This window comes from Macrobrachium rosenbergii, chromosome 11 (assembly GCF_040412425.1).
Source record: "Macrobrachium rosenbergii isolate ZJJX-2024 chromosome 11, ASM4041242v1, whole genome shotgun sequence".
Taxonomy (NCBI): domain Eukaryota; kingdom Metazoa; phylum Arthropoda; class Malacostraca; order Decapoda; family Palaemonidae; genus Macrobrachium; species Macrobrachium rosenbergii.
Genome location: NC_089751.1, coordinates 9,342,408 through 9,352,134, shown reverse-complemented (window position 1 = coordinate 9,352,134; position 9,727 = coordinate 9,342,408). Strand labels below are relative to the sequence as shown.

The following is a 9,727-nucleotide window of genomic DNA, read 5'->3' as shown; positions in this document are numbered from 1 at the left end:
TGGGCCTTATAGAAAGAGAGAAATATTTTGTTTACACACACATACACACACACACACACACACACACACATATATATATATATATATATATATATACATATATATATATATATATATATATATATATGTGTGTGTGTGTGTGTGTGTGTGTGTGTGTGTGTTTTTTTATATATATATATATATATATATATATATATATATATATATATATATATATATATATATATATATATATATATATATAATTTTAGAAATTTGGTAAGGACTAACTGAAGAGTATGCAAATTTCTATAATTGACTCACATAGTCATCAGGAGTGATTTTGGTTGAGGAGGGTAGGAATCGTAAAAAAAAAAAAAAAAATTACAGGTACGATCAGGTAATGAAAGGTTTAGTAGGGAAAAGATAAAAGATCATATGAAGAGAAATTTCAAGATGGAAAGGAAGTCAGGAGCATAGAAAGGATAATAATCATGAAAGTGAGAAGGAAAAAAGAAAACACAGGCAGTAGAGAAGGTAGAGTGAACATGAACGGGTCCCTCACGTAAAATAACAAGTCTTACTATAATAGAGAGAAGTGCTGATGAACAAATGGGTCTCTAAAAAAAAAAGATGCAAATTAAGAAAATGTTTTGTCCAAAGTTAAACGAATTCTGTGTCAATAGAGTGAGTATTTTGAAGACTCGGTGAAAGTGGAAGTTGAGGAGAGGCAGACCTGAATGACCCAAGGGTTAGTGTAATTTCGATAATGCTTTAGAAGTTACTGCTAAGGTAGTAAAAAAGGACAATTAAGAGTTGGAAAATAGGAAGAAAGATGGAGGTGACAGATGCATAGAGATTTTGCTAAAAGGATATTTAGGTAACTGCGAGATTTGGAAAGGTCTTAGTGAAACAGGTGTTTTTAATAAGGGGGAAGGAGGTAGAGAAGACTGTAAGAATGAAAGGGGTAAAATGTTTTAGGGGGAGTTTGATGCTAAAAGTAAATCAGGTTAGGGATGGCTGAAGTGTGAATCATGTTACGGGTTTAGACGAGGAATAGGTGCTAACCAAACATGTTTATGAAAGTATGAGAAAAATTTGAAGTAAAAAGGTAAACACTTTAAAGGCATGTATGAACCCAGAAAACCCTTATGATAGAACTGACAGGGATGAAACAGGGAAAGGACATAGCAAATGAGTTGTTGAGAGAGATGAAGTGTTTTTATGATTGAAGCAGTCATGTTAAACCATTGAGAAAGGAGAATGACTAAATTTGTGGAAAAATATGGGTGAGAAATGGGTACTTTGTCTCCAAGGCAGTTTAATATTTTCAGATTATGTGGTGCAAGATGAAAAAATATAAAGTAAATATAGGTTCAAGGTTGCAGGATACGACAGCGGGTCGGGAATGGCATATAGAGTGGCTATTGTTTGGAAATTATAAAGTAATGAATAGTAATAGAATAGTTTGAAACTATTTACAAGAGGGGATCGTCTATGGGAAATGTAAACTATTAATTGGAACACGAGGCTAAATTACCACTTGGAAGAAGGAGCAATGAATGTTAAAAGGTATTTGGGAGTAAATGTAACGAATGTTGGTAAGATGAGAGAAGGCGAATCAATGAATAGGTAATGGTCAGATTAGGTAGATCTATAACTGTGGTTTTATATATATATATATATATATATATATATATATATATATGACTATATATATATATTCATATATATATCCTTTAATATATATCGGAAATAATATATTTTATATATGTTCGAAGGGGATTTTTAGTTGTCCCGTGGGGTCAGACCAGCGGCGGACGTGAATCAGGACTATCGTACTCTTGTGGCCGACTGCGTTATCATTTGATCTGAATATACTTGGAATAACGTAAGTGACAGATCTTTATATGTCATAAAATCAGAGTATATGGAATAATTATATTTATTTTTTTTTTTTCAGCCATGCAATCTAACAGAGATCCGAAAGGGAACTGTCAGTGGTGTGGTCGTTGTGGCTCTCCAGGAAGACTAAGGCATTCCATCTTCACGATTTGCTTAACGTAAGTAAAACTTTAGCTAACTGGTTTGAATAGTTGACAGCTTTTGATGTTAGCTTCTACTTCCCTCTTTCTTGATAACGTCACTTACCCATTATACCGTGTAATAGTCCCAGAAAATTAGGCCGTGGTTGTAGGGTTCGTTACATCATCACACCTGATAGTACTAAAACCCTATGATATTGGTCTTTTCGTTCTTCATTTACTGTTACACTGTATTTGTTTTCGAGCATCGGTGGTTTTCCGGGATCCTTTTCGTATACACAAATTCCTTAACAGCATTTACTAGGATTTAGACCATCATTAGAAAGTGCCTTATTTGGACATGTAAAATAGGATCTTTTGACAAGAAAAACTTCCACTGGTGCCCTTAACAGCATTTACTAAGAACTTTAGGTTCTGTTCGCTTTCATGTTGATACCATCCATGTTCTGTTGCGCTTTCATGTTGATATACAGTCTTTGGTACCTAGGAACTTTCATTTATAATTCTGCTGAAAGGTCTTCCTGGAAATAAAACAGTGTTTTTTATTTCCAAAATGGTCCCGTGGATAAAGAATATGAGAGTTCTTCACATGAAAATAAAAGGAGATAACAAGACTTTCGCCTTTTGCTCAGAAGTCATTTTTAGGGTAAACTGAAGAAAGTCTGGGTATTTCATTTTATTTCCATGTGATGGTCTCTGATAACGTTAGTGGTGATACTCATAACTCTATAAGAGGTTACAATAATGATATACATCAAAGACCTATGCACGACTGGCTTAGTTTTTCTAACTTGTATTGCTACGTATGTATGCGTACGTCTATTTGTAAAATGAGTTATCTGATGGTACTCAATTGTTCTTTTCCTCTTTTAATTTTCTCTTTATACTTGTGTATGTATGCATTTATGTATATGAATATATATACAGAGTAGCCTATATATATATCTATATATATATCTATATATATATATATATATATATATATATATATATATATATATACATATATATATATATATATATATATATATATATATATATATGTATATGTATATGTATATATAGATATATTATATATATGTGTGTGTGTATGCAAATCTTCGGAAATCACTGTTCTTTTAGGTTTGCTCTATGGACATGTTTGCTGATTTTGAATAATTAATAGCATAATTTTTATCTATAATATTAAGAACGTTATTACCAGAAAATGAGGAAATGAAAGTGAGGCATAAACGATATCGTTAATGACTCGTGACCTGGGTTTCCATCGATTTATTTTGTTCTCGAGGACCTCGTTAGGCCAGAATTATGAAAGGTCATCATCGCTGTGAAATATAATTATATCTTTCTGCCTTCGTGTACTTCATAATTTATTCTTTTAAGTTTTGGTAAATCAGAAATGTTTTGAACAGAGTCCCATGATTATTTTAATTTGCTTTTTTTCATTCCATATTATCAGAGCTATTCGGATAAAGACCCGATGAATAGCTCAGTTAAATGTGTATTCGTCCCTAGATAATGGCTGCTCCTATCCAAGGTTTACCTTCGTCATCTCCCTTAAACCCGCGATTCATTTCCCTTTATTCTCATGAATCCTTCCCATTTATCATATCCATTTTCGTACTCGGTACAGTTTACCCTCACACCGGACTCCCATGACAACAGGCAAGCGAGGGAAGACATAACACCTTAAATTCTCGGAACTTCTTGTTTAAAGAGGATGTGGTGTTGAGAATCATTATTTCTCCTAACACGGCCAGAAAACTAGCACGGAGCATTTGCGGCATTACCTTGAGCTAAAAGGAGGTGCGTTGGCAAGGAGTGCTTAAATGTTTATGATGTAGCCTTACTCTCACTAGTCTCTATTTCTTATCAAATCTGATTGCATAACGCAAACAAGGTTTTCCGTCCTTTGATATATCATCGTTTTCTGTATCTGAGGATTCTTGCCACACGTCTTTTTATTATTATTATTATTATTATTATTATTATTATTATTATTATTATTATTATTATTATTATTATTATTATTATTATTATTGCACAAAATAATCAATTCTTCATATGAGTCAAAATTTAATATGAAACTAAACGTCCACTAAAACTATAAAAAAAGAGCTGATATCGATTAATATAACAGATGAATAAAGACTGATTAAAAAATGAAAAAATTAAAACACGGGAACATTAATTTACGAAAAAAAAAAATAATGTCCAGTTGTTGCACTGTAAAAAAATAAAAATGTCAAGTTGTTGCACTATTACAGCCTGCCTTAGATGTGACTGACTGTCAAGAAATCGATTCTAGTACTGAGCGCTGGGCCAACGTTACAGCTCAGCAGAATGAATGAACGTTGATGGTATCCAGATTAGCAGAACATTCGTGTTTTTGGGGCAATATAGGTAATAGTGCCAAGAGTGGCTCCTTTTGAAATGCAGTTAACGGAAGGTCGTCATACACGATATCTTCCAGAGATATTAATAACTAACATCTACAGCAGACAAATAATCAGCGTCTCTAAAGTGGTAAAACTAAAAAGCTAGAAATATTAAATGGTTCCTTTTCAAGTGATGTGAAAGCGTTAGACTAAAGTTGCCTGTAGCACCAAAAACTATGAAACTTTCAAAATCTTATTTTATTAGCATTAGCTGTTTAGAGTGACAGGCTAAGGCGATATAGACCAACCTACAAAGGTCATATAAGAAGTTGGAATCTAAGTACTCCGTACCTGAGATTTTTTGGGGGAGATATATAAGTATGTGTGTGTGTGTGTGTCTGTGGATGTGTATATATATGTTTATATAATTTATATATATATATATATATATATATATATATATATATATATATATATATATATATATATATATATATATATATATACATATATATATATATATATATATATATATATATATATATATATATATATATATATATATAATCTATATAACCACTTTATAAGCAAACCCAACTCCCCAACTGATTTATAAATTAAAAGCAATATTTTTCATACTGATAAATAATTGAGGAATGGAGTGAGAAACTAAGCCCCCTACCTAACATCCTCTCTATACACCCCTTTTGGTTCATCTTTTGACCTTTCCTAAGAACTGTGACTGCTTGAAATGCCTCCTTTTAGGTAAAAGGCGAATGGAGACTAACCCTGCTGAAAAACACCGGGGAAGTTGAGTCCCCCGTAAAAACTAGCAAAGGTGGGTTACCAGAAGTCACCAGAAATTGGAAGAGATTGACAGAAAACGGATATCATGACTCAGGTGCGATCTCAGTGCCCTCTATGAACAACTAAATCTTTATCCTCGATGGTTTAAATATGCCCGACCCCAGAGCTGCATCCTCAGAAACCTGCATGGCGCCAGATCAAAAGCATATCACCCTTGCATGCCCCTTATCGAGCCATCCATGTGGCAACCTTGCTGCCACTCCCAATACTTTCAAGTGTGACCCATTAAACTCATCCCTCCATCCCTGGCGCATTCTTTCGATGAGGTTCTCCACTGCTGCGTTACAAGGTGACGTCCTGATTCGAGGTTTTTTTCAAACAGTCACACAACTTAAACCTTTTGACTAAAATTCATTTCCTCTCTGAAGTGCGTTTTCTCACAAAGCCCTGACCCATTTAGCCCTAATGTTAACATACTCAACTTGCATCAGAATCGAGTTATCTTGGCCCCACATGTGCGACCTCTCGATTCTCCGACATCGTTATAATTTCCGCACATAACCACTTACATTTTTCAAGTTACAGATGGCGTCGTGAGCTGTGAAACAACTGCTTGTCTTATGCTTCTTGCAGTGACATCCTCATTGCCCTCACATCATCGGGGCCCCTTCCAAGAGAAGCCCCCATTTATTCTTCTATACTTGAACAATTGCTGAATTATTTAATCCTGAGGCAGAATGTTACTTTCTCTGCCTATCATTCCCCAGTATTCTGATTTACGTGTTTAATTGTAAATATATTCCCTTTAAAGTAAGTAGCCCTAAGTCAGCTAAGCAAGGTGTAATAGTAATTTCCATGGACTTCAGCCAGATCCCTGATTTGATCCTAAGCAAGGGATAAGGTAAGTAGGTTAGTACAGAATACTCTATATATATATATATATATATATATATATATATATATATATATATATATATATATATATATATATATATATATATATATATATATATATATATATATATATATATATATATATATATATGTGTGTGTGTGTGTGTGTATATACACATACATATTTGCCACATTGACGTATTAACCTCACAATTCCCTTACGCGTTTTAAATACAGTTGTTACTGCAAAACATAGAATCCCAATGAAGGACAAACAAAGAAATCCTAACTACCGTGGTGAGATTCAAATCAGCATAATGGGCTGAGGTGAGGTTAATGTAAAGCTTTGGTCATAAGGAAGAATATTACTCTATGTCAGAAATCTTTTTTTGTAATAATAGAACAGTCCCGTAACCGCTATTGTAGTATAGCCTTTTACAGTCCATTGTTTTTTTAAATTCTTTGCATGCATTTTCATCAGTCGAAAGAGTGTTCATTTTATTGGTGCCCTAGTAATTTGACATGAGAGATAATGTAGATAGTATGAATAATCTTTTGAATGATAAAAATGCTTATAAAGAATTAAAGAAAACTGAATTTTTATTGAAAGACTTCATAGCAATTTTAAGTAAAAGTTTGATGAACTACTGCAGGGAAAAAATGGATGTAAAGGTTTGTGTGCTCTTATCTTTAGTAATGAAGAAATATTTCCCTCCAAAGCGTTTATTAACTCTGTTGATTCCTCTTCATACAATATAGCAAAATCTTCCTTGTTATTCCAAACCCATAGTTTGGCATAATTTGTGATGCTGTTAGGAAAGGACAGTGAAAGTCTGATATGGAGGTTAGATAATTTACAAATTATTAATGGTCTGAATCTTGTAAATTTTATGTAGTATTGATATCCACAAAATTACTTAATGTTGACTCGATATAAATTTTATTTGATTCCTTAGACAGCACACAGCTGGATATACAGTACTGTTGTTTATAAACACGATATGTAAAGTGTGTTTAAGAGAACGTAAATTTGAATTCATCGGGAAATATTACTTTCAAAATATTTACAAAAATATATTGGCAGCCCTTAGTCTCCAAATTTATGTAATTTGTTAAATGGAAGTTTTGAAAGAAGACTATAAAACAAAAGTTGTGGGATAGGCATAAGAGAACAGTGCATTTGTTGTTGTTAGTGAGAACAGTCACATTAAAAATTGGGCAGGGGCCAAAGAGGTAGTTTGTGATAATATTATGGTGGAGAGAAATATAAGTAGATCCAGGAAAAGTGTGAGCCCGCATGCATGTATCTACCACTGTGGACAGTTCTTTTGAAATTATTTATATATATATGTATATATATATATATATATATATATATATATATATATATATATATGTATATATATATATATATATATATATATATATATATATATATATACATATATATATATATATATATATATATATATATATATATATATATATATATATATATATATATATATATATATATATCTGACTCACGTCGGGATCGAACCCAAGTCTCTCAGGTGGAAAGCAAGGGCGTTATCTAGTTGGATCCCGATAGTCAGAAATATTTCTGTTCCACACGTGATTGTGTGTTGATGATTTCTATCTTATTCACTCAGAAGGGATAATTCGAATGAAATGTTGTCTATTGGGTCATTGCTGAGTCAGGAAGTTGGGAAAACTCGCTGGTATGCAAGCAGTTAGCTTGCCCATATGCAGTTGCTCTAGGTTCCAACTTCTTTTAGACTTGTGTGGCCCAGTGGATAACGCCCTTGCTTTCCACCTGAGAGACTTGGGTTCGATCCCGACGTGAGTCAGAAATTTATTTCACGTGATTGTGTGTTGATGATTTCTATATATATATATATATATATATATATATATATATATATATATATATATATATATATATATATATAATATGTGTGAGTGTGTGTGTGTGTTGAATCTACTGGTTGTTTTCTCCATAGAAGTATATGTTTTTAGTAACTATGATAATTTCTCAACTTCTAGATTTTACTCTCCCCAACGAATGCGAAGCTTGCTGTCGTAAGTGTACAAAAATTGTAAGGATATCGAGAAATTATGCAAATATTAGCAGAATCAAATTTTAATCCCTTTTCGCGGCACTGTGATTTCGGTAGCCTCACTCCAACAAGCGAGCATGGGTTTGAATTCTACTCGAAGCTTTGAGCTTCATTTAGTTCCCAGTCAGATTCCACGTTTGTGATAAGGGGGACGCCGATCGCCGAATTTCGAGGAATTGTCGATTTTTTATTTTTTACAGTTTTGGACTGGTATATGTCTAAATAAACGTGTCCTGAAACATTATTGCTAAAAATTTTTTTTTTTTTACATTTTTGTTCGCCGCATTCATTTGAGCGGCATTGAGCGAAAAATTGTCGCAAATTTTCTGTATGATTTTTTTAGGTGGAAGTGAGAAATATAATTTACTTTCCTACTAAAATGCACATTATCTAAAATAAAAACTGGCTTTCTCTCACAAAAAATATATCAGAGTAAATATGTATCTATGTATCTCGATATCGCCCTGTGAGCGACACTGAGCGACAAAAGTCATACAAATATTTGTATGACTTGCCAATTCTGCAAAGTAGACAGTGAGAAATTTACTTCAGTATCCTACTAAAACTACCCATTTTCTACGATGAGAGCTTGTTCGTTCTCTAGAAAAATATCAAACAAAACATAAAAAAAAGTAAATATATATCTATGTATCTCGATATTTTGAACTCGTTATCACAGATGTACCATACCAACTAGTATAAATATAATATTTTACATTTATTGACATATTTTTACTGCGTATTTTAGGAAATATGAAATTATATAAGTAGGTAACAGTTCCAAACAGAGCGTCTGGGCCGCTTCAGTAATTTCAGTAAACAATCTCCGTTTGTTGCGTACTTTTGGTTCAAGTGATATCGTAGTGCTTTGTGACGCATTTCCTTTTCGGATTTCCGTACCGTTTAGTGCATTCACGCAATTCCATTGCCATAAGCAAGAGAAGTACCACTCTTACGGTTTAGAAATTTGAACGATTGCGTCTCGTAAGTTTGTTACAAGAGTGGAACAAAGCAAACGGGAATTGTCTCGCCTAGGATAGCAACAACACCAGAACGCCTATATCCAAGTAAGGGATTTGTTTTCCTGTATTAGTGATATTCAGATTAGTGGCATTCTAATTAGTGATTACTATATTTCATAATATATTATATAATTATAAAAGACCACAAAGCTTGATTTTACTGCAGTGAGTTGTCGTCTGACTCGTGACTTTTGTAGGCTTGGTTGTCCAGCGTTTGTTTACTTTATCCTCGCAGTTGTTTGTTTATTTGCTTCTCCAGTATCTGAACGGAAAACATGTACAAGAGTGGTAGCGTATATAGGTTAAGTAGAAAATTTATGTTGATAGCATATACTTTTATAGGTTATGAGGAAAACTTTAGGGTGCGTGTGAAACGATGAACAAACCTTTCCTAGAATACCATGTCCTGGCCTAACCTCATTAGGGCATTTATTTCGGTATTATTGCAGTAAGAGGCAACACGCCATAATGACAAAGAAATA

The 9,727-nt window shown here is 33.1% G+C and overlaps 1 long non-coding RNA gene across 1 annotated transcript in view; it reads left to right on the top strand.

The window, feature by feature from the left end:
• The window catches only part of LOC136843127 (uncharacterized), a 569,863-nt gene that overhangs the window by 360,367 nt on the left and 199,769 nt on the right, over positions 1 to 9,727 (top strand). Inside the window, exon 4 of the long non-coding RNA XR_010854456.1 lies at positions 1,943 to 2,042. This is a non-coding gene — a long non-coding RNA (uncharacterized lncRNA). The remainder of the gene's footprint in view (positions 1 to 1,942; positions 2,043 to 9,727) is intronic.